The sequence below is a fragment of the Helicoverpa armigera genome, chromosome 11, assembly GCF_030705265.1.
Source record: "Helicoverpa armigera isolate CAAS_96S chromosome 11, ASM3070526v1, whole genome shotgun sequence".
Classification (NCBI taxonomy): domain Eukaryota; kingdom Metazoa; phylum Arthropoda; class Insecta; order Lepidoptera; family Noctuidae; genus Helicoverpa; species Helicoverpa armigera.
Genome location: NC_087130.1, coordinates 5200753 through 5228540, shown reverse-complemented (window position 1 = coordinate 5228540; position 27788 = coordinate 5200753).

The following is a 27788-nucleotide window of genomic DNA, read 5'->3' as shown; positions in this document are numbered from 1 at the left end:
GTAGTATGCCCGCACTCTTAAAGCAAGCACATATTTCGAAGCACACACGTGCGTATTGGAATATTGGAAGTCTAAACGTATCCTTTAAACCCGCTATCTGCATTAACACAAGTAGAATCAAAATCATCTTATCTTAATGCTGATTGATGATGATCTGTGTTTTCATCTTATTTTCATACATTCCGATAAAGAGCCAACGATATTATTAACTTCAAAGTGAGACGGGAAAATTTTGTTGATGTTATATTATGTGTATGGTCTAGTGACCGGTAGCTAATGCTAGTGAGAGGGTTCGATGTCTAAGTCGAACAAAATTACAAAGATATTGATACTTACTAAAAGCTTTGAAGTAGGAATTTGTTCCTAGTTAATGGGATAGTTTCTTACAAGAGTCGGTCAATCCTATAGCATAGTTTACCTCCATGGCAAATCTTATGTCATCTGAATTGAAAAATATGCAGATTTTTAATGAATATTAACGTAACAAAGCATAAAAATTAAATAATGAAGACAGGTAGAATATTTCTAAAATTTTCACAACAATTTAATTCCCCTGATATGTCGTCACAATATCTTAATATAGGTACTTCCAAGGTGTATAACTTTCAGAACAGAGGTGACATATTGGGGTCATCGTTTACATGGATGACCTGTTTCAGTCCATTGCATAGTAGCCTAGTAGCAGAGTGACCTTATGCTATATTCACAATTAAATAAAATAAAGTCTTAAATAATACCCATTTATAGTGAGTTACAACATTTAACTTTAACGATAGGCAAACCATTTTCAGTTGTCCAGTAGATGTGACCAATGGGCGGCAAGTATACGGCTGGTTATGGTTTGGTTATCGTTATAGTAAAAGGGTAAAATTCACCCTTAGTGTTTATTTCCTTTTATTGTATTTTGCGGAATAAATGCTGCTTAGTTTTTGGTCTTACAGTCCAAGAAAGAAGTGCTATTGAGTGTAGCTGGCACTCACACATGCATTGTATAGAGGTACATATGTCAAGTGCAATATTTTCATTGGAATGGCACGAGTGTATTTTTTCTTTTTTTACACACATTTGAAATAAGAACATCTAAATTATGCGTGACACGTAACGAATAGTATTTCGACATTCTTTCTTATTTTTCTCAGTAATTAAAAATGTTAATCCATTGTAATTTATTTCGTTCTCATTCATGGTCCAAATTAGAATATCCGTGGGTAGTGTTTTCTCAGAATAAAAATCTCAAAATTTGTTCGAATTGTGCTCGTCATAATTGGTTTCCCAGAAAAAGTTTGATATAATTTAAGGATAATTGGGTGTTACATTTACCTATTGTTAAAGTTATTTTTCATTTACCACATACAAATTATAATCCTAGAAAATTGTTGGCGACTGCAAACGAACAGCTTAAGACGGATATTTATAACAGATACAGCTAGCAAATAATATCGCATCACTGTAAGATCTGCGCCCTTTGAAACTGCAACAAACTTACAATATTACAAATATTAACTTTACGAGTATTCGGGCGCGCGCGCCAATACAGTATAGCCACCGGCGCCCGCGCACGCCTCGTCGCCGCCCGCCCTACCGCGACCACGAAAACACGAGAAACGACTTTCATTTACGTCTCAACTTCAAATCCGCATAACTCACATAACGACCAAATTTGAAAGTGGAAGGACCAAGTTTAAAAGTGGAAGGACCAAATTCAAAAGTGGAAGGACCAACTTCGAAAGTAGAAGGACCAGTGTTGTGCCAGTGTAATTGATATTTTCTCGTCGAAAATAAAAGTGTGTGAGTAAACAAACATTGAGTAAGTGTGGAACCCTGGTTCTCGACAAATGTTTGTGCAGTCAATAAGTGAGACACGTTCATTTAGTAATTTTGAAGTTTTTTGTGCTTGAGACGTCGGAATTGAGGTACGTAGTACTAATTAGGTTGAAATTTTGTAGAATTAGTGTTTATTTAAGTACGGTAAACTAATTTTGACATAGATTGTACCTACATACACAGTATTTCTTTATATACCTACATATTATTAAGATTTAGGTATACGAACTTTATTGCTTTCAGAATTTTTCGGTCCTTTTGTTAAGGTACATAATTATCAGATCAAATACTAAACAATTCTATCCTACTTTTGAAACGCCGATAATAACCAATTAAAACGTTACTATAAGTACCTAATTAAGAATCAAATATACTTAATTGCCGTCCAAATATCTACGTCAATTATGAAAATGGATTATTACCTATACAAATTCAGCTACGTATGTAAGTACCTAGTAGGCAATTAAGCTAACAACATATTGATGAAATGAATAGATATAGGCACAATTGACGATAAAATAATTATCCAAGTTCCAACGAAAAATGTTATATTTATTGTGTTATTAAAACTATTAGTAAAATTGTAGAGGAAAAGGTGAAGGTTGAAATTAATAATTTTCTGTTATTTTTAACGCTACATTTCCTTCAATTTCTCAATTAACATTAAAAATGTATACCTAATATTAATTGAGAAATACTGATGTATGTTGAATTATAGCAAACCTAGAACGAGTGCAAAGTACCCAAAGCTATTAAGTCTATATTCCAACTATTAGGTACCTAAGTAAAAGTAAAAACTGTGCTTTCACACTAGCGGATTTTCCGCTCGGTTTTTTTACGTGCAAAATATTCCGAGCGACAAAAACCTGTAACGTGTTTTCACATGTAATTGTCCGAACCGGTAGTTGTCAATTGTTTGCGCGTATACTTACGTGCGACAGCGCGCGTACGGTTCAATGGGAAAAACTGGCTACATGCGTTGCAAAAAGATGACTCTCAACTATGAAGTGTAATCACTAATTTAATAATTGTAGTAAAATTACATACTACGTGTGCTATGCTTTGCTCCTCTTATGCAATTCTCCTTCAATCTATTTTCAGGATTAGTCCAAACCAGAATCCCTTGGGATTGTGTTCCCATTTGAAAATATTTGAGAAACTCGTATTAAAGTTCCCTAAAGAGCATGATAAAATCTATGCCAGTGAAAATAATTATGTAGAAAACAACTACTTAAACTCCACAGTAGTCATTTAAGTTCACAAAATCTTTAAGATTTTTTTTAAAGTCTATTACAAAAAAGTTAATTATGTTTACCTATGTAAGTGCGTATCAACTGCTTAATACAAGTTGCTACCGCGTTATTCTGAACTCATCTCTTTACATACGTGTCATCGGAACCGCGTTGAACAGTCATAGTTACATATGTACGTCTAAGAATGTATGTTCAAAATAAATGATCTGTCCCATTGATTATCATGTAGAGATAACACAAACATACTACTTCCTCCATTTACACCTTAACAAGCAACCTTGTAGTTCATAGGTACATAATTATTTACGTTACTCCACCCACTAATTCTACTATGAATTACATCTGCTGCATGGATCATATCAGACGTCGTATTGTTAATAAATACCGGATAACTAAGTTCGCCAACTCACAAACTATTATACCTATAGCTAGTGCATTAATTAAGTAGGTACTGCAATAACTGGAAACAGAAGATCCTTCACACACCTTCCAAAGCAAACAATTGAAAGTCACATAGAATTCGAATTTTAAACGAGATTGGATTTGAAGAATAAAAATGAAATAAACAAGACGGTACACAAAACAAAAGAATTTGTGCTTAGAGTCACTGAAACAAAGTAAGAGAAAACATGTGAACCTAGTTTAATACTTAGATATGTAAATTAAACCGATTTATACCAACGAAGCAATAGGATTAAAAAATACTCAATTCATGATGCTAAAAGGTAAATTGACGTAGCAATACCTAGGTTCTAGTACTGCGTTCCTATAACTGGAACCCCATTAGTTCCTGAATCACCTAAACTATTTGTAAACAACCTTGATTGATATCTCCTCAATGTACACAGTAACACGTTGTTCGAATGCTTCCCCATAAACGTGACAAACGTGATGTTTTACTGTGACATTGGTTAGGGAAGCATAAGTGTTTGCTAGGATATTATAACAAAAGTGACAAAAACTGAACGGATAATTGAATAATAATGTAAGAGTTTATAATAATTACATTAGTCCTATGTTACTTGTCAATACAATATAAATTGAATCCGTATCAAAGGCTCAAACCTCTTGAACCAGGTATCAATCTACTGAATTAAATCAGTTCAAGTAAAACTCAACTAAACATACTAATAAACTGGATCATTTACACTCCAACTATGGTTCCCAAACATTTCTCTATCCACACAGCTAACAATTGACAACCGAAATAGTTCTGTATGAAATGGAGCGACTTCATACATGACCATATTTTGAACAAATACACTAATGTCAAAGCTCTCATATTGTGATAATCATTGAAAAAAGAGCACCGCGTCGATACACTAGCATTTTATCTTTTTAAGCTCGTTTCTCACTTGGAATTTTCCGAGAATCACGGTAATGAGATTCGACACGCCGCTCCGGCGAAGTCTCACTGGGCAAATAGCTTTGTGTACCCAGCGCAGTCCGGTAGCCGCGCTCTGTTTGCTGTCGACCTGTTAATTAATAACTCGGCGCACACTGTATACACAGCCTTATTACCAGTAAAATCTCACAAGTCACGAGTCTAAACTGAGCCAAACCAGTTCCCAGTTTTGGCCCCCGTTTTCTAATCACACAGCATAAGTTTACTTTCACATTTATTCAACTTAATTATGACGCATAATTACCCTTCATTAATAAAGGCGCAGTGCACCACAGCCACATTTAAATCCACACCTCGCACCTATTAGTCGCACTAATTTGAATACAAAATTCATGACTACCTTCAATACAATGTTATTTATCATTACTATGCCCATTTAGCCTCGCACCCGCGCTCTATAATTACAGCCAGGAAAAATGAAACTTGAAGAAACGCGATGGCGACTAATGGTCTGAAACTAAATTTTAATTAATGTCGCGTTTTATGAAATGAAAGTGATTACAGAAATAACACGACAGGTCGGCGATAGTGCGGGTAAGCCCGATCACCCCCCACCCCCCACTCATGTTCGACAATTTACGACATGGTAATTATGTATACGTGTTTAGGCGCCTTCGTCCGACTTTACGGGCGGTGTAATTTTGGAAATTAAAAACGGTAAGCTTCAATCGGGCCGTAATATCTAAATGATGGATTAACCTCGCGTTTTGATGTGGATCGATTTATTTGGCCGGCAGCCAGTAATTATTCTTTATCGTCGAACGTGTGGTGAACACAATTAGTTATTGATCAGACGGCAATTAAGCCCAATCGATTTTGTATGTTGAAGTTGAAGAAAATTGTTTTAGTTCGACGTTTAATCGACGTCGTTTTATGCTTCTAATGGATTCTCGGTCATTAGAATTGACCTCAGTGCCCTTTATTGTTTATTAGAAAACAATAATTTATCCTTTTATCGGTGACATTAAAAAGTGTTAGTATCATTTACGTTCGATTAATAATGAATGCTGTTTAGAATTTTGGTTTAGATCGACAGTTCGGTGTTAGAAGCATAAGTAAATATAAATTGGAGTATCGTTATTAACATATCGGGAGATAGGGCATATCGATGTGTTAGAAGACAAAGGGCCGCTAAAAGTCAAGTGTAACGTTGTTTAAGTCAAACAAGTACGTCGGGGCACGGCTCTCTCGGAGTAATTGGCGCGAGCGAGCCTCGGGCGTCAGCAACACCTCCGAACGTATCAAACCGTTTTAATAATGAGCTAGCTTGAGATCGTGAAACAATAAATTGCGAAGCTTGGAGGCTTCGTGCACGAGACAGCTATCTGAGGCAAGCATTATGCATCGCGAGTTCCCGAGCCTGCGATAGCGGGCTATCATCTGCTAGATTGATAGGAGAATAGCCCCACGGCTAGGCGGGATTCGGACGGCATTGTGAAACACAAGCCCTTGTGCACTGTTGTTGCATGAATTCATTAAAAATACGCGCGAACTGTGTTTACGTGGCCTTCTAGGAAAGTTCATTGGTTCATTGTTCGAACAAATAGAAAGTTCCTGGTAGTTAGATTGCGCCTTTTTTGAATTTATAATTTATTCCAACGTGAAGTTTACACACTAGGGGTAACACGGATCCTAAAAGGTACAAGTAGCCTTCAATATTGAATTTACTAAATAAATTACCTCTTAATTCCTATAATAATGCTAAAGACTGTTGTTTTATCGAAAGATTACATTAGCTCCTTCAACAATATTACGGTTAAATGCCTAATAGGTTCTGTAGCGACGCAAACTTACACGCAAACTTTTAATGGAAATCTTTAAATAACTTATAATGTAACATCGAGATTACGAACTCATTAGCACAGCCGAACATCGAACCTGGACCTTATCGTACGATCGTCCCAAATTAGCTCGCAACTTTTCCCTTAATTAAGGAAGTATGATTAACAAAGTGTAATCACGAACACAAAAGTCTTATCATTCGTATTAAGGGGAGGAACAAACATTGTAGCGAAATTAATAAATTAGCAGACTCGATACTTAGTTGGTTTCCAAGAAAAACAAGTGACTGCTGTTTATTTTTGTAGCAAAATGAGATTTATAGAAGGAAATGCGTGGTCGTTGTACAAGAATTATTGCCTTTAGAACAGTGATTGATGCAGTAGACGATGTTAATAATCATCTAAAGGTAGATTCAAATTAATTATTTTATTTCAATTTTCTTTTTAATATTGCCTGCGAAATTATGAAGTCTTTATTCTGAAGGTCATCAGATCAATATAGACATGAACGCCTCTTTACTGAAACTACGAAAAACTTTTATGATCATGTATAAGGGAGCTCACAACAAACAAAGGGAAATTAATAAATTATCGCCAGTAGAGAGTTATTGCGAAGACGTGTAGAAGACATTACTTCGCTGCTTAATGAATAGCTGGCTTTATCTTAAGGGAGGAATACATGATAAATGTACAGTGATTTGTATATGATGAAGTTTTGTTAAGTTTCTCTTCGGCCTAGTTGCTGGCTCATTAACTATGATAGGCTTGTTTGGTACTGTATTGAATAGACAGGAATTAGTGTTTGGCTTAGATTCAAAATTTTCGGCCATTTCTAAAATGGCGGTAATGACCAAAAGCTGTACTTTGTATGACCTTTCAGATCAAGTGACGCAATATTTTTGGTCCTTTGACTCGACAGAAATTATGAGAAATAAATTGCTTAAAGCATTCTAACAGTCCAATAACAATTATAATCACTCATACCAACACCAAAACTAAACAATTAACAACAAAGAAGCACGTACGTAATAACTAAAAAAAAAGTAATTTAACCGTAATAATAATTTCGTCACAAAAACGAATCCACTTTCTATTGTAATTACTTTTATAAACGCCAATGGCCATAATGACCACTACTAATGCGAGTGCTGGCTTCATTGCGTTACTTCCACTCATTAGGGGGTCAAAACGAAATTACCTAAAGTGTGACGGAATCTGATAATGTTCGGGGTCTAAGAGACCTCTATTAGAGCGTGGCGAATGTTACATACGACTGATGGTAATGATTTTTTACTCTTTTTACTAGATTATTGTGGGATTGTTCATTATGTTGCTTGGATTCTTGGTCGCGGTACGGGTTAATATTTCCGTTGCAAAAAAGTAAGTGTTGTGAGTAGTGCAGTCGAGAAATAAATGCAAGTCTATAGTTAAACTCTTTGCGATTCTTCTCATTTTGGGAAGCAAGTGAATCAGTAAACAAGTTTGTCTGGAAAGATTTTCTTCATAATAAAATTATCTAATAGTGTTTTTTTTTAAAAACAGTCAGGTTTGCATCGTTTGCATGCTGCCAATCCTGATTGGCATATTTTATGAATAGGCTGAAATTTTAAGTTTTCCATTAACACATACACAAACACTATTGACACTCAACTAATTAACATACTTTCATTAGGTTTTTGATCTAAACCAAAACCATTAAACCATAATTTATTACAAATTCAAAAATAAATCACGTCATCAAACTGCGCGCACGCATCAGAAGACATAGTCAAAACACTGTCGCGTTCCTAATTCGAATTAATTTTATTTCCCCACGCAATTATGATTTGGACTACAAAGTATTAGCCGACTTTCATGTGTTGGTCATTTGCTAAAACATAATAGTCTAGAACATTAAAGACACAGTAAGGATCTATTTCAGGATGCCATAATAATATTCATAGAAAGTCGTGCATAGGGTCGTTGTTCAGGAAATTTTCAGCTACAAGTCTATGTTGTAGTTAGAAATATGTAACTACCATCATCGGCTGTTACAAGAGATTCTTCTTTGTATGTATACTAAGAATGTACGATTTGGATTTCAATATTTTCCCAGTAAGTCCTAGTTTTTCTTCAAAGACTGCCTTTTTTGATCTTCGTATACTGTTATTATAGTCTGTAGGTACGTATTAGAAAAGTTCATTTGAGAGTACCTTCCTATTTATGTACAAATTGACAACATCGAAGTCACTTTATTTTATATTTTCAATTATATGCTTTCAGTGACAACAAGTGTATCCGCATCCTTGATCGAGATTTATACGACACAAATTGAGCAACAGAGCATTTTGACAAACTTCAATAATATGAATATTTTGGAATTCATTTATAGTTATTAATATATTATTTATAATATATAGGTATAGGTATTAATTTATCTACAGATATTAATATCCCAAAAGAGTTGTAAATATTTCACAGTTTCCACAAAGACTACTCATCGTAAGCTCACCTATACCTATGCACAAAATTTTCTTTCATCTATTTTTGTTCCTGACATTGGCATACATTTAAAACAAGATTCTATTCAACATTATAATGAAATATGTTGTCTTCGTTGGAAAGATTAATTGCGGTCTCAACATTTTCTAGCCGAAGTGACTTTGTGTTATGGTTGTGAAAAATAACACTATCCGCCTACTTAAGTATTGAATGAAGTTCTTCGAGTTTTTTCGTTTGTGTGTATTCTTGAATTTATAAAATTGTGGGACATTTAATTCATTTTTAGTACTTGGACAAAGTGAATTAAATTACATACTTATTTTCTTAATTGTTCCTTTCTTAATTTTGTTATTGTTGCTTAAGGCCGAAAAGCCTATCTCAAAAATCCCATAAGTTATCATTACAGTTCCTACAATTATTAAGTAAAGAGAATCAAAGCATACAAGTCATTTAAAGGTTGGTTGCTATAATATTGAATGACCACTCATTTCCTCAACATGTTTTTGAGCACACAATTCATTCAAGTCGCCGTCTTCATCATATTACACAACATTTTGATTGATGAGCTCTTCCACCGACTTTTAAAGCGTGTCGAATTAAATACACTGGACATGTCTGTCACACTATTAAACACATCCGAACAAATATATAGTTAATCTTTGGAATTAGTAAATGCATTAAAAATAGCTCCAAAAGAAGACTCATCAAAATCTGTTTAACAGTTTATAGGATTAACTCGAACACAAACAGACTTACGGACTGTCGTCACAATAATAACAATCATAAGGCCAAGCAACCAAGATATTTAATCTAATAATGGACGACCGTGATTGCTTTTCTTGTGCTTTCTTTTATATTTATAATTCATATTTAATGATCGACATTAATGGCATTGCTTTAGGCCGAACTCGTAGAAAACCGACCAGTGTTACAAGACCCGTCAATCCGTTCTCTTTTTCCTTTTGTCATCTGTTTATAGAAGTGGGAAGGGGGGACGGAAGGTCTTTTAAAATTGGTTCTGATTTACACGTTAATTTCAGATTTAGGCGCTTTCGTGATTGTTACGAAACGATCATTCTATTGTAAGGCAAGTATAATAAAGTGCACCGTGATTGTGTAAATGAGCGCTGACTAGCGAGATACGGTGGAGTGCCTGCTTGAGTAATTTTGTTATTTATTTACGTTTGTGTCCCTTTGTACGAATGGAGTATTGTAAAAAAGGCGTGCTATGCAATCGTTGAGAGGCCTTGCCCTACAGGGTTTTGGATACAATGATGTTTGAATAATATTGTAAAAATACTGACAGAAGATACTTCGAGATGCTTAGGGAAAACTGAAGAATTAAGCCTTCCTAATGAGTTGATATACGTACTTACAATAAATGTCTATCGTTATGGCATTTGCTGTTTAACACTGCTTCAAAGAGAGAAAACATTTAAGATCTTTTCAGTCAGAAAAAAACATCGTTATCGTACAATTGATGACTCCTAAACAACATTAAATAATAGATTTACAATTTAATGAACTGAGAAATAAATCGAACTCTTACCTAGTTCGTGATGCATGATTTTTATAGCACATCGTGAGACACTTTTAGAGGGCATAAAATACATACATACAAATATTTACACCCACGTTACAAAATTATGAAGATAGTATCGTGTCTTATAACCTAATTTATTCCACATAATTTTAATTCAATCCCGGTATATGCATAAACAACCTTAATTCTGTCATCGGTCACATTGGTGAAATAAAAACAGCTGTAAAAATTTTAGTTGACAGCGGAAAAATAATCCGCGTATCGCAATTAAAAACATAAAACACTCTTAAAATAAACCTGGAACGAAATATCATATAGCAGAAGAGTAATAACATTAAAACATATACAGTGGGGCAGATGCGCCAATATTCTATTATTACTGGCTTTTCAACGCGAACGGCGCGAGCATTCCTTACTATTTCTATAACCCTAAGATGAATCATTAAATAATAAAATCCAAAGCATACTTAATGCTCAACAACACATAGAAATCTATTCACGAGCGCGTATTAACTAACACACGCGCGTGCTAATCAGTTCCAGATCCATACCTCGTGTTACTTCTCAATCGGACGCGCGCACACTAGTGCACACTCGCGCGCAACACCTATACATCAATGGTCGATCTAATTGCGAACGCGTAAACACACTCCCATGTGTTTGTGATTGTTGTAACAATGTGCGTGATTCCAGCCACCTTATTAGAAGCACTTTAAACAAAAATACAATCCAATTAGAACACTGTTTGAATTTGAAATTGGGACGGTTACAAACTGACAGATGGCACACTATAAATAAGGGTGGTGTAGTTAGCGCACATCAGTTTCTTGCTGCGTTTTGTTCACGCGGATACGAGAACAGATATTTTAATGTCTGCAACTTATTAGCCACAAATGTCATATCGTTTGATGCATCAACTACTACTTTGTTAAAGTTGGCTGCGTCCAGGGGATTATTTGCAAGCGTAAATTAGGTTCACGTGCGTTTTAATGCATCCCGCAAGTGTTAGTGTTCCAGTTCGATAATCTTCGACTGGCGAATGGATCAGGCGGAGATGATTCATAATGTTCTGTTCTATTGTTGGCTTGCATATTGCAAACTGGAATTATGCAATGTCCATCGCTTTGTTATATAACGTTTGGTACCCACATTAACTCTTCCCTTACTAAATGTTATTGTTCACCATGTTATTGCTGCTAAATAATGTCTTCTTCGTTCAATCTATGACGCCACTAAGCAAATTATTTATTTGTGTTATATTCGAAACTTGATTATTCTTGGAATTTATTCTACAATGCATTCGTTTAAATTGTTATTTTTTATAAATAATGTGTTTATGTCAAACATTGTGTTAAAGTATTAAATTGGTTCGCCGATCTCATGATATAATGCCGTGATCCACTTAAACATGCTATTTTAGCCCACCACATTAAATTTGATCGATCAGAGCTGTATTTTTATTGTTTACCAAATATTTAAGTAACGGCCATAAGTCAGACAGTAAAATAATTCAAATGTGAAATTTCATGAACGCTCATAATGAACTTGGCAGACGACCAAAAAACGTCTTATTTTCGATGTGGAATCTGGACCAATTTTTATTGCAACTCTTTGGAAATAGTGATACAAACGACCCCCACAATGACTTACCAATTATAATGAGTGTGGCGCGGTGGCGGTGATACAAACAAATGAATAGAGCGGTTACACTTCCATTTAGATATTGCACGGTTTAATGCGAGCCGAAGCATTACACGCCAGTAAATCATGCTCTCCAATCTGCGCACTAACGCACCAGACTACGTTGTTTATTTCTTCATCATTCTCAGCCTTATTTATTGCAAATTCCAAAAATTTTATTGTTCCATCATAAACGGAACGTTTTACTTGCCTACCCGTAGTTCCAGATTCGATAGCACGTGGCGTTTAGATCGAAATCTTTTTAACGGCATTCCTGGTGGACGTTTCACTTTGGCACGAATATCGACGGGAACATTACAATAAACGCCCGAATATTCTCACCTATACTTTCGAACACTCGTAAGATTTATTTCTGTGACTTGAATCAGTTTTATTGCTTCTACGTTCATCTGTACTCATTTATAACCGACATAGATACTCTTTTTACGATTCGAGGCGCTCTGTTTATTTTCGTTTTTAATTACCTCTAGCGTGGGCAGAGGAGCAAAGTGACAAAATAAATTCGGGAACATAATATTGTTAGGAGGATTCTTAATACTGAAATGACTGCGATTGTGTGATTATGATTTACTGTCTGTGTCTGCCCACGGCACGGTAGTAAAATTGACAAATTGTGGAGTCGGACCAGTCCCGGCTGAGTAATACAGTATTTATACCAAATTTATCGTGGTTCCATGCTAATTTACATGTAACTAAACTTCAAAACGATACACGAAATAAAATAAATAGATATGACGGAAACGATTAATACACAGAAGCTCGAGAATAATTAGGTAAGATAATCAAACGCAACTGTAGTAAATCTATAACAAATTAGGTGTCAGAAGTAGATTTAAAAATATGTTCAACCGCCAGCGAGATTAATGAAATAATTCCAACAGTCCAACACTGCAAGCGGAATTCTAGACACAATAAAAATACACATTTTGCAAGAGGCGTAAGAAGTGGTCGTAATTTTGATGTTGCTAATAAAATGCGAACAGAATTAATAACATTCACTAATTTGAATTTTTTTATAACAATAGTAATGGGTGTCAGGACTGTAATTCTGTCAATCAGAACGCGAGATGAGAATGTTTGTGTGTGTGAATTTGATGAGTTCTGTAGTGGCACAAGAAAAGTATGGTCGGTTATACAAAATATTGTTATGTTAGGAATGTACCATCGGACATTAATGAGGCAACTCCATCACGACTCATCTCAATCAAATCCCACGACTGACTCAGTATCGATGCGTTCGCGCATAACGAGCGTCGGATGCTCCGAAGTGTTCCAGAGAGATTGTAAATATTTCTCTGTTTCAGAACACGACTAAAATAGATTAGAACGCGTGTTTCTAAATCCCCTTTGAAGATTACACACGCCGGCATTAGATCTGGCAAATTACCCTCTAACAAAGATTGTATTAATTACTTGCTCCCGATAGTTCGATGTAAATACTATTTAAAATTAGATCGGCGAGTTGCGTGCGCGCGGCTTTTCGGCGCCTTATATATCTGTCATTTTCTTCTGATACTTTGTACTAGTTGGGTTCGGTGGTACACGGTAATTAATTCGTGCTCTTGCATTATTAATTTTGCAGTTACCATTGCCAAGTAAAATAACATGTGCAACAAGATACCTTTTTTTCAGTCCAGTCTAGAAATTAGATTTTTTTCTAAACTGACTTGACTTAATGTTTGTGTGACGAGCTTTGATTAATTTTGAAGACTGTAGTACTAATTTCATGCAGAAGTTTTCTGGAATCGTTGTCTATTTAGAGATCTCTTAATGCGTGTGTAGTTTTGTCTGTTATTTGTTTTATTAATCGATACAGACACCGGGCGAATGTTTTCTCGTGTAGCAGATACAAATGGGATCGAGGGCTAATTATGTAATGTTGGTCCAGTTTCAGACGTACTCTTAATCGATAGCCATTTTTTATGCCATTTGAAGCGGGAAATGGATATTCGGCTGTTTATTTATGTTTACGCAATATCTATAAGTAGGTGTTTTTAGGGGAAATATTCTGCGTAGTGGATAGGTGTTTAGTGTTCGAGTTTATGTTATCAGGTGTAAATAATGTCATTTATTATTTCTTAAGGTAAATTCTTGTTAAATCCTTGGGACAGTATAGGAGTAGTAGGTACCTAGCGACGATTACTAGTTCGAAGATTTAACATTAAGCTACATTGTCTACAGTCGTAAATGCAATTCAGTTCTTCTTTAATATATGTGCGAGTGCCAAAATAATTTGAAAGCTCCAAAAACAAAGGAACCGTAAGCATTTATTATCGTACATAATATACACATAAAAATTCAGGGAAGCAGAAAATTTTCTGACTTATTAGACGATGTTAAACACGTTTCGGAAATCGAGAAATGAAAATTACATGTTATTAAAGAACATCAACACTGTTCGGTTGTTATAACACAAAAGATAAACAGACCGAATTAAATAGTCCCTCATTATACGCACATTTTGGTTAAAAGTTAGGTTATTTGGGCCCGGTCGGGTTATCTGGTGGTAAGATCTGACGATCACCACTGGAGATTATTTCGTTCTGGTGCGTAAGAATTCTTAAGTACAGTACGTTATTGATGATATTTAATAAGCATTGCAAGGTGTTTGGTGGCGGACATTTTATAAATACTGATTTATTCTTTTGTTTTTTTTTTCTTTATCGGGTGTTTTTTGAATTTGAAATGTCCCATTCATTGCACTAATTTTATTTATGGTTTTAAGATACCCATTTACCTTAAAGGTACCTATTCAAATATTCCTTAAAATATATAGATAACTACTTGCTATTGAATAATATAGCCTACCTATAGTTACGTGACACTAAAATGCAGGTCAAGTAGGAGGGTAGGTATATATTCAAATCACCATCTATTCTATTAAAGCCACCATCTCCACGCCCCATCAACTCCTAAACACAGCCTCAAAAAAACAGCAAAACTTTCGTATCACTCAAAACAAAATACACACAAAAAAATCGAGATCAATTCAATCGAATGCACTGATAACCCGAAATTACGAGTCAAAAGCGTCGGTATTAACAACACAGAAAGCAATAAAACAGCATGAAGTGGTATAAGAGCATTAATTCGATTATCAGATTGAGGTGCAAAGCGAGTTTCGATGTTTATCTAGGTATAAAGAGGCGCCGTAGAAATTATTTTACAACAGTGAAATAATAAAAACACTCATTAGCAGTCATTAAGTAACGCCCCCGCGATTTAGGGTTAGATACCAAGGTGCGAAGTTTATTTTGTATAATAACAGACCAAGGTGGTTGTCTATGTAGCTGTAGAATTACGAGTGTAATAGATAGGAGATAAAGTTTTCGATAAGCGTAGTAAGGCGGTCCGAATTAACACTTTGTTTTTGGGAAATGATGATTTTTGTTTTGTTTTTGTATTTTTTTGGGTAACTGTCATTTTGAATGCGTTTGGCACTCTTTTGACTCATAAATCAAAAGACAAAATGACAGAAAAATCGAATCTTCATGTCAATATGCCTTTGGTTTCAGGGCAACCAAGTTTTGCTAGATACATCGGCTCCACAATATAAGGTATGCCTATGCTAGGTCCATAGTACCTAATTTTAAAATGTCAGTATTGGTTTTGCAAATTATAGAGCAAATAAATTATTTCATTTACACTTTCCATTGCGCTACATAATTAAGCACCTGTCATTGTCAATCACTTCGCTATAATTTTTTAACCCGAAGCAAAATGTACACGTCGTTATCATTATACAATTTACATTATACTTGCCAAATGTTGCTTTGTAACCAAACTCATAATATCATTAACCAGAGTTCCAGTCGCGTCGGTCTGAAACCGCAGGTCCCTAATTATTAAAAAATGAGAATACAATTAAAACCACAACAAAAGGACTCATTTTCTCCCAACGCCGCATTGTAAGGGTTAATTGACACTTATTATAGAAACTCAAATAATATCTTCCTTGTTAATTACGTTTATTTCGGTTTTGTGTCGGAAGAGATGAAATTATCCTATTGTTATTCTGGGGTAGACTAACATTAAGAAGTGCGTAAAAAACGGACCTCATCTTTTTGCGGTCGAGTGAATCCCAATTGGCTCATTAAATCAGGAAAGTATGGTTGTTCCTGTCTAATTATTACGGCAGACTTTCTGCAGAACTGCAATGCTGGCATTAGTAGCACTCGCCAACGCAGAAGCGAATTTTGAAACTACATGCAACAATCCTCAAATCTTCGCACTAGATAATTGCTCTTTATAAAATCTATGTGTCCTTACCTATAACCGAGTCCTTGTGAACATAACTTTCTTTGAAATCGGTCCAGGCGTCTTTGAGAAATCGAGTAACAAGCATAAAAAAAAATACAGCCGAATTGAGAACCTCCTCCTTTTTTTGAAGTCGGTTGAAAAAGGGTGTACACGAGTTTCTTACCAGTTCTTCTCCATGAGACCAACTTTTTGGAATCGTACAACTAGAGTGACATTTCACAAGAGCCTGCAAAAGCCTACTTGGAATAAAAAACACATAACTCACTTAAATGATTGTTGTTCAGAGCTTTTAAAACCGGACTTATTTTGTCTTCACAATAATTCTCTCTTTTAACTATTCTAACTTCTTCAACAATAGTTTCCTCTGTGTCTTCACATATGACCTTATTTGTAAGTAATAAAGCTAAACATTAAGTTTTAATGATTCAATCAGCATCTCGCCTAGTAATGGGAATTGTGTTAATGTTACCATTTAATTTAATTGTGACACTAACAAGCCTGTCGGCTGACGCCTACTCAGTCTATCAAGTAGGCGATGAACTATATATCTGGTTAGAAAACTTAGATATATCCCGTATGGGTACATTCGTAGATGTAGAATGTGCTACGAGCTACGGGTTATCATGAAAAAAGTTTTGATGACAATATACAATTAGGTAATAGATAATTATATTAGTCTCAGATAGATACTAAACGTAACTTTTTTGGGATAGCTCTAGAGCTAATAGGCAGGATCTTGTCGCGTAGATATTGGAACTTGAAAAAATTGTACAAAAGAATAAATATATTTTTATTGATAATCTCAATTCATCTTGCAATAAAAAGTAGGTACCTACTGGCGTTCATTAAGTACTCTTTCCCTAGTTGCTCAATCTGAGTGTTAAAAGATAAAACTACCAAAATCAGACCGATTGATACGTAAACTCTTCCTCGCTTAATTCTAACGTTATTTTACGTAGATTAACAAACTTCCCTTCCTATTGACGAACATCGATCTATTTAAAAGTACATTCGTAATTACCGACGTCAACTCCAAAACCAATGCTTCCAGCCAAGAGAATCATTAGACTCTAGTGACGTCACACTTAAAACACTAAATAGAATAGGTACGTAAATCAAATCAAGATTTATTAGTGATTTCTCATCAGTTCGCAGAACCGTCGGCGTCTGACTAAAGGAGTCAACAGTCTGACGTATGTATCCTCTTTTGTTTACGAAATACCACTTAATTTTATTCATAGAGAAGTAAATTATGGATATTCTGACATTAAGCTTATAGTACATTATTAACATCGTTGTTTAATGCATTCTAGTAAAAATATTTAGCGTTTCGACAAGATAGAATAATAAAATGTTCTAATAAAATAATCTTTTGCTTGTATGTTTATTTTGTCTGTATCTAAATCCTAGATATGAAGTCATGGTGGAAAGTTTAGATTTTACTATGACCTAGGTATTGTTTTAAAATCAGTTCGTTTGCTTATTTATTTTGAATCATGTATAAACAAAAGGTATGTTTTCAGACTTCAGAAATATTTTTCAATAAATTCGTTTTGTTAAAAGTTCGGCTTATACAATAGCCAAAACTTCTTACCAGAATAATACGTGGGTGGGTACTACATTACATTAAAAATAATATCAATTTAAACATTTAATAATACACGTATTAGCAAGAATAATGAAGGTACTTAATTCACGAACATAACATTCGAACAGAACATTAATTCTCTTTTAACCAGTACAGAATCATGCCTGGGGCTCGAAATAAGCTCATTTAATTACTAGAGTCAATGCAAATTGTTAATTTTCGCTGCAATCATACGAGTTGCGGTCTCACACACATTTAGCCGGAAGGTACAAATTCACAGGTACCCGGTACAACGGGCTACAAAGATATTGCATGCTAGAAGTGACAGGCAGCGCAGTAATTTAAGTGCCAATATCACTGAAATATGCTCACTTAAAATTGCAGATATAGTAAATAATGTGTTTGATAGTAAATAGTGTGTAAATAAACTCAATTTTATAAAGATTTTTATTAAGAACATAATCAAACTGTAGCTTAAATTTAAAATATTGTTTAAGTAAATAGTAAAAACAAAATCTTAGCAACCATATTTTACCTCATATTTTAAATCTTACCGCTACAATTATTTTATAAGGTTTTAACGCTTTTACTTTCGCATATGAACTAGCTTTTTTAAAATCTTTAACGGATCAAAACTTACTTATTTATTTTACTAGATATATTGATAACAAGACCCACAAAACATTAACTTCTTAATGAAAATCAACAGAAAACCCCACCACATGTCACTTCCATACAACCTCTATCTGAACCTCAACAAACTCTCACAATAAGCACTTGAAGCTACAATTAGCCGTTTTGTAGTCGATGTAAAGGTTCAATTAAGCCTTCTGAGAGATCGGACAAGGCTTCAACCACGAGTACCTAAACTCGTATTTCTAAAATTGCACATGGACTAGCTAACTCATTCTTTGAACGCTTATTTTGTTACCCTTACTACATTGATACAAAGACACAGCATAAAATTCGTAGAGAAAATTAATAGAAAAATTCAGCCACATGGCACTTCCATACACACTATATCTCAACCGCAACAAACTCTCACAATAAGCACTTGAAGCTACAATTAGCCGTTTTGTAGTCGATGTAAAGGTTCAATTAAGCCTTCTGAGAGATCGGACAAGCCTTCAACTGCGAGTTTTAATAAACTGTTCATTTCCCTGCTCTTTGTCAGGTAATGTCGTTAATTTATAGTGTGCTCTGTGATTCATTGGGGGATCACGTTATGTAATAGTTAGTGTCCCTTTTGGTATTTTATATCTGTGGTGATGCGAATTTTTTACCGACTTCAAAAATAGGAGGTTCTCATTTTGACCAGTTTGTATGATTGTGTGCTATATTATCTCACGTTTGCCTTAACCTGTTTTATGCGGTTTTCAGCATAGTTTTTTAAGTTTTTTTTTATTTAATTTTTAGGAAACCTACCTATTTGTTTTTTGTTGTGCCCACAATGTGATCATATCAAATAACTTCGAAAATAATAAAAACAAGTAACGATAATTTGAGAAAATGATGAAAACGTTAATCTAATTATAATCGTTCGGATGTTTAATCTATAAGAGGACCATTTAGTTTATTATGAATAATGATCACAAAGAACAATAGTATCCATTTAATTCAATATGGTATGAATACCTGCATGAATACAGCTTTTGCCACGGAATATTAAGTGAATGCTCTATAAAGTGGTTCCGTACACATTTATAACATTGATAAAAATATAACAGTACTAGGTAAATGCGTTCACTGTTTCACTTAAAGCGTGTTCATGTGTTTAATTTCTAAAAAATATATACTACGATCTAAGGAAAATTAAATAAACCTTTCAAGTAAACTATTAACTTTAAGTTGATTCACACAGAACCCTAAAACAATTTAAGAATACAAATGGCTCCAATTAAATACAATAAAATGCAAAGTAGACAATAAAACAAACAAATTATAAATGCATTACCCACTCATAGTAGGATACATTAAAATTCTATTGTAATTCATCAAGAAACACACCTTCCCCTTTCTTTACTATCTTAAAAACTTACATACGTCACTTACCTATAAAAAACATGAACCTTAATACAATGCATTAAGGTTCAAAATCGAATGACTTTTGTTTCGTAGATGGTATAAGTAAGGTGGTCAGATATAATTGGTGTTAAGTGTGCGGTAAATTATAATGAAACATAAGTAGATAGCGTCCATACAATGTTTTTCTTGTAATATGCAATTAGCACATATTGTAGTACAATACTACGTATGTCATCGCTTGAAGAATCTACAATTACAGAGAGAGTAGGGTTACCATGTCTCAGGATTTGTACTGAGACCTCAGATTTTTTTGAACCGTCACAACAAGTCATACCTTTTTCAAAAATCTTCTTTACATTGACATGCGTTAATTGGGTACATAAATGGTTCCTCATCATCAGCCTATCGCAGTCCACTGCTGGACCTAGGCCTTTCCAAGTGCACGCCACTGAGATCGATTTTCGGCTTAAAATAAATGGTTAAATAAATAAATCTTTAAAGGTTTAGTCAGTTTTGTCATACTTATTTTGAGAAGACTAGGTTGGAGGACTAGGTTGGAGGACTGATTTTTTTGAATCTATTTGGAAAACAGGCCTTTTCTCCGGATTCTTATTTCATCTGGTCACCCTAATCGAGAGTCCCTTACGATTGCCGGTTTTAAGTTAATTGTTACTTTCCAACGATGATGTAAATACAAATGTGTATAGACATTAATTGTGTGTTTAGTACACTTTATTGTACTTACGATAATTTAATGTTTTCATTTGCAGTGTGTAATTTCTTGATTTCTACTTTGATGTGTCTATAGAAATGGATTAATTTGAGCTCTCTTTTTTGCAGGTACGCAACGTTGTATGATGATTCCAGAAATAATAAGTTTTGAGGTAATGGGTGGACACTTTCGTCTTATTTAAAAGTCCTAAATAAAAAGATGAAAAGTGGCCAGTATAGCTTATGAACAGGTTTGTTTTGGTACCAAGGAACATTAATTATTGCGCAGTAATTATCCTTAAAAAAATGCGATAAAAACACTATAAAACTAACACAATTCTTAATTCAACTTAACAACAATATTTGGACACACACACACACACACAAAACAAATTATAATAATTACGCAATAAATAAATGGGTCTTTAAAAACGTCGTAACAATTGCACGGCAGCCATCTTTGATTCAAAGCTATGTTTCTTAGCTAAACACGTGTTTAGACAAAGGCAATTAAAGGCTTTCATCTGACGATCGAGGTCACCGCACGTGCATTGAGGGGTTATAGACATTGTACAACATATGTAATGTAAATGATAGATGATGAACAGAAGTTCCACTGCCATCAAAATAATAAAAAAAATGAAGCGTGCTGCGTAACTGGAGGAGTTGTCTGTGAATGGCAGAGTCTTTCTTAACCTAGAGGTCTATTAGTTTAGGCTAGATTACTCACCATTGCCTTATATTAATTAACAACGAAGTAAATACGATTTACTTACAAACTTAACTTTCGAATTGAAAACGTTATCCTTTTTAGGAAGTCGATTAATAAAAGTTACGTACCGCAAGATCACTGTAACCAACATTTTGAGTAAGTTCCTATAAAATAATTAATTATTTAGCCATATCTAGAACTAAGTTCATCAAAATCACTGAAATAATCCATAGTAGAATTCTTTATTCGCTGAAGGAATTGAACCTACTGGAGTATAAATGCTTTGTGACACTAATATAGGTATGAGATTAAAAGGGATATGGCAGTGCTACTATAATTATTCAGACTATACATTTAATAGATAGCTATAGTGTTTGCTATAGAATTGCGAAGGTCAATGTGGACAAAGATTTAACAACTGCGCACTATATGAATTTCGTCTAATATTTGGTTTGCACAGTACCTATTCATAGTGTTTCCTTTGAATATAACATAATATTTAAGTCTGTAACAATTTAGATTATATTCAAATTTAATACCTAGGTAAAAACATTACCCTCTTTCTGGTCCAATCGAGCAATGAAACTCACTAAATATGAAATCATCTAGAAGAATACATATAGTAAGCATTGGTTACCTACAGGAACATTACAACCTTAATTTGATTAACAAAACATAATACTGCCATCAAAATGAATAATATAAACTTGACTAATAAAGCAAGCCTTACAGCAATGAACACAGTTATTGCAAAGAACCGCTATGCCTTAAGTTACAAACTAAGATTTCTACTGATTAGCAGTCACTTAAGAGTACTGCTAATCACTTAGCTGTGTCTGTTAATTATAGGCCTCTTAGAATTAACGCTTGAAAATTAGCAACTAATATATTTTCTCTGCAGTTTCACAACGTATCTATTTGTTGTGGTTTAAGTTAACAATTGTAACAATAAGGCGATAATAATTTAACACACAGTTTTTTAATATGCATAAAGAGATCAAACAAGCCTCGTACTGTAATATAGATACACCTTTTTTTTCAAATGTTAAAAATCAAATTTTGAATTTGAAATGTTCTACGTGATTGTACGTGATAATTTTGATCAAACATCACTTAATTAAGGAAACACATAATCTAAATCATCAACACTTCCTTGTACATACTTATTTAATTCAATGACCATCTCCCATTTCCCCGCAATACTGCATCTACGAACACACAAAATGAATAAGTCAAAACAGCACTCGTGTTCATCAAATCGGCGTATCAAGTTGAGAAGGAAGATCAATCTTTGAGTTTGAAATGTTCTACGTGATTGTACGTTATAATTTTGATCAAACATCACTTAATTAAGGAAACACAAATCTAAATCATCAACACTTCCTTATACATACTTATTTAATTCACCGCCCATCTCCCATTTCCCCGCAATACTGCATCTACGAACGTACAAAATGAATAAGTCAAAACAGCACTCGTGTTCATCAAATCGGCGTAACAAGTTGAGAAGGAAGCAGTAATTATAATTGCGTCGGCCACCGTCCCGTGACGCGGGGCCCTTCTCAATTGTGCCTCCTGGACTGACGAGGCCTTCCTTCCTTGAGGCTAAAGGCCCAAGTTAAGGACTTATAGCGAAGCAGACAAAAAACTTTGTGAAGTCTTTTTTTTACCAAGCATAAATGGGGATCTTTTCAGATGATGGAAGGATTTAATGTAGTGTTTAACTACAACTGCAAATGGCACTGTGTTCTTCAAATCGGCGTATCAAGTTGAGAAGGAAGCAGTAATATAATTGCGTCGGCCACCGTCCCGTGAGGCGGGGCCCTTCTCAATTGTGCCTCCTGGACTGACGAGGCCTTCCTTCCTTGAGGCTAAAGGCCCAAGTTAAGGACTTATAGCGAGGCAGACGAAAAAACTTTGCGAAGTCTTTTTTTTGCCAAGCATAAATGGGGATCTTTTCAGATAATAGAAGGGTTTTTTGTAGTGTATAACTACAACTGCAAATGGCACTGTGTTCGTCAAATCGGCGTATCAAGTTGAGAAGGAAGCAGTAATTATAATTGCGTCGGCCACCGTCCCGTGACGCGGGGCCCTTCTCAATTGTGCCTCCTGGACTGACGAGGCCTTCCTTCCTTGAGGCTAAAGGCCCAAGTTAAGGACTTACAGCGAGGCATATGTGGTAACTAGAAAATACGTTGGGAGAATTTTTATATCATAGGACTTATATCACGGAAGGTGTAGTAAGAAGGTCCCTTTGTTCCAACGGAAAGTAAGGTTACTTCAAACTCATCATCATAAGACGATTCTTCAACTACCACATATATGTACTTCGAAACAAATCTAACCACTTTCCCTTGAAGCTATTTATTAGAATTAAAATTATCACGCTCAATTCTTTAATTAACTATGACAAGAATGTTAAAGGCATGTTAATGTGAAATGCACCAAAGCAATATCTTGCAAGTACTTATTCATTCAGTATCTTACTTTTTTTCCAAGGAAATCACACAGAAGAAAGAGTGTTATGTAAAATCTATTAATCCAGATCCAGCCAATTTAATGAATCAAAAATTGAATCATTCAAACCTTAGGAAAAAGATGAGAGAGAGAGAGAGTGAATTACACAAAATAACATAGTGACTATTTTCGTTCAAGATATTTTTATTGATGAGTTAATCTGAATATAAAACAAATATAACATGACGCACATTATAGTTTGTTTACAATTATTTGAGAGTTACAGCAAATAAGATTCTAAAAAAAACATACTATCGCAAAAAATATCTAATTTGCACTCAATCTTCGTATAATCAAGATATAAATTATGAAAATTATATTTCTGAGACACCGTAATATGCCATTTGCAAAAATTGTTCGCCACTTACTGTATATCTTGTTGACTACTGATAATTTAATTTCACCTACGCTTACGACGAAAATAAAACAACTTTTAATGATGGAAAATCATTGGATTTCTTTTAATTTATTCGGATAATAAAGTATGGTTATTCTAACATACTTACTTCATCTCGAACACTTACAAAACAGATCAAAGATAGATTCTCTTTGATTCTGTTTTACGAGCTTTTAACAATAACAATAATTATCGCTCGCGCTCGTAAATTGGGCCGCGGGAATTATTTCCTCGGGTTAGTACATTATACATGTCGGGTCAGTCGTTGCAACATTGTAATAACACATGTCATTACGTTATAATTGTTGTAAAAAATAATTATTAATAATATGTTGTTGTTTAGCGATTTGTAGCTTAGAGTTAGTCTAATGAGTAATTAGCAACATTGTAGCCGCTGCATAATTATTTCTGAACATCATTTTAATCACTTCAAAGGTTAGTGTATGTGTTATTAATAGTTTTAATATTATTCTGACATATTGGTGGGTCATAAAAAGATAATTAATTACAAAGTATACCAGCTAAATAACTTTACCTTTTGTATGTATTTAATGTACTGACTACTTAACTTTTGTATGTCCAAAAATAAAACCATTATTTTTGGAAACTAAACTTTTTAAAGTAACTGTTTTTTTTATTCTGTATTCATCATCTAAAGGTCAACTCCCATGAACCGAGGTAATGTCAAATTATAATTGAAATTACACCGCTATGTACAAAAAACTTTCTAACTGTACATTGATTTAGTTAATAACTTGTATACGGATATTTATTTAGTACGCAATTATTTATTATTTGTTGCCATGTAAGTAGGCACGGTAATGATTCCAATTTAATTGTAGACCGACTTCCGCGTTCGTATTAGGGGACTGACCGACGCACGAACAAAAGACGAGTTCTTACTTTTTTTTATTTTGTTCTCTTTTCAAAATAAGTCATTGACTTGTTTGTTTTAGAGTTTTTTACTGAGTCTTACGACAGATTAATAGCAAAAAGTAAGCTTCAGTAGCTTCTAATTTAAATAGAAGTTTGTGATATCACGTACTCAGAATTAATGTCAAGTCACTTCATTTTAATTTAGTTTTAACTTCACTTTTAATCTGGGATGGTAAAACTTTTAATTAAAGAAGTAATTATTTAAAATAATTAACTACATTCATCACATTGTGGTCTTTATTCGAAAAATCTAGGAATGACAAATAGACTAAGCGAAGATATCCTAAAAACTGATATAGTTTTTATATGTATACAAGTTCATATATTTATGTTATAGTCTGCAAACAACTGAATTAGGCCACAAGTAATAAATTTACAAAGATTTTACAATAAATTATATTAGATTTACAAAGATTCACTAACTGTCAGATCAATGAAGATTTTCAATATTTAAACTAATAGATTATGGGAGGGAAAAGCTTACGCTGCAAATTTTTCTTGAACTAAAGCCACTTTAAAAATGGTAGCATTAAATTAAAATAAATAACCCATTGTGAATATATATCTACACGTATTACACTACTACATTAAGTTTTAAAAACAAAAGAAGATCTGAAAAAAAAATCACACCATCAGAGAAAAAATAAAACATATTTCAAACTTCACATATCCCAATTCGAACATAGTACGGGAGCCGTCTACCACGTCACCGTCATTACCCGTTTTGTTAATACCGCATCGGTCTTTTGTTATTTTGACACAGGAAGTTATTAAAGCAATTAAGTGGGGCACAGCTCCTGGACTATTATCATCTCTAGAGTGACGTGTTAATGCTCGGCTAGTGATGAGGTGGTATCGAAATTGGTGTGGTGAATCGATTGGGTATCGAGTACTCGAACCTATTGAAATTCTTTCGATATGTTCTTAATCACTTATGAGGTGCTTCGATGTCTTGCTACTGCTAGTATGTACCTACAGGCATATTAGGTACCTACAGAAGTGGTCATTTTTTAATAAGGTTGTATGTAAAGTAATTTTTTATTTACTCAATAATGTTACAGGTTCGTTTGGTCAATGGGTTTCTATAGAATTACAAATTGAATTATTTGTATTTTTCGTAAGCATATATTTTTTCTACGTGTGCCTTCATTCATATATTTTTTTTTAACCAAGTGTAGCTCAATTACTGGTTCTGTCTTTTGAAAATTTTCTTTCTTTTAAATCAAAATGCTACAGTAATTCATCTTAAAACAAATATTTACACAACCACATCACTAGCGCCCTCTCAAATTATATCGGTTCTTTAATTTTCAATCGGAATGAAAGCTACTGTTCGATCACAATGCACTCTCTCATATACACTATGGACATAATTGATAGTCGTACAGCCTTAACAATAGTGAAATCATTCACACACGACACTCTAAAACCAACCCTAAAGTTAACACATAAAGTTGAATTTTAATTGTGTATAATGGACGGTGGTATTCAAAAAATAACAAGTAAGCTTAAGTTGCGTGGCTCCCGTACTTACTCAGTCTAATTTCTTAGAAGTCGTTATTATTGTTTCTCATGATTAAATTTCTTTTTTGCTCACAATGGAATCACGAAGTGTTCCGTTTATTTTGTATGTGGGACTCTATTATGTTGTTTCGTTTGACATTTTTTGGACTTAAGAAACTTTTTGGTGGTTTAATCTGAGGTATTGTAAGCAGGAATAACTTTTTAATAATATACCTTTGTTAATCTTATTTTCTAAGTACGTTTAACTGCATTGGACTTTAAATTATAATTTATTCTACAGTGGATTTAATTTAAAAAACGATGTAAAAATAATAACATTGCGTTAGATTCTATTAAATCGTTGCCAATTACATTTATGAAGATGACATGTGTTTACGTCTTTTAAAAACTTGTGATACGTTATTAAATTAATGAAAAAAAATACTTATTAGATACTCATATGACTTTTTTGCTATAGACTTAAAAATACAGTTATTTTAAACAGCACTGAAAACCCATCACCACTGTACCAAAAAAAAAAACAAAAACTGAAACCAAACCCGTGTGAACCACACAAGTGTTAGACGCGAACAAAGAAAGTAACGTGTCAATTATACTTCGTTGCTTTTTTTCTTCGTAACGAAGCGTAATGCAATTATTCGTAATAGCAGGATGATATACACGACACTACGAACGACGCCCAGTAATCAGTCACACAATTAAAATGTCGTTACCTTCAGTTTTTACACCTACCAACGTAACTTTAATTATGTCGGGATAAAAAGCGAGTGAAAAAACTGCGATTAACCAAGAAAGGTATATTGAAAAAAGTTGGTGACGAAAATTAGTTTCGTCATCTCGCAATTTGAGTTGTGGTGTAATTAAATTGTGGTGGTGGGTTGAAATAATGGGTTTATGTGTGTGAGTTCAAAGTCCTTTTATTAGCTTTAATTTGTGTCTTAGAAATGCGTACACTGTATGTCTTGGTTTTGACTAAGATCCAAGCATATAGCGGTATAACCGCCAATTGTACTGTTCTTTGTGTATGGTGATTTCCTGTGTTGTTAATTTTCATGGTGTATGTACATATGTAATGAATAATAATTTATCTATCTAAATCATAAATGGACACAATTAACTTTTCCCTTATT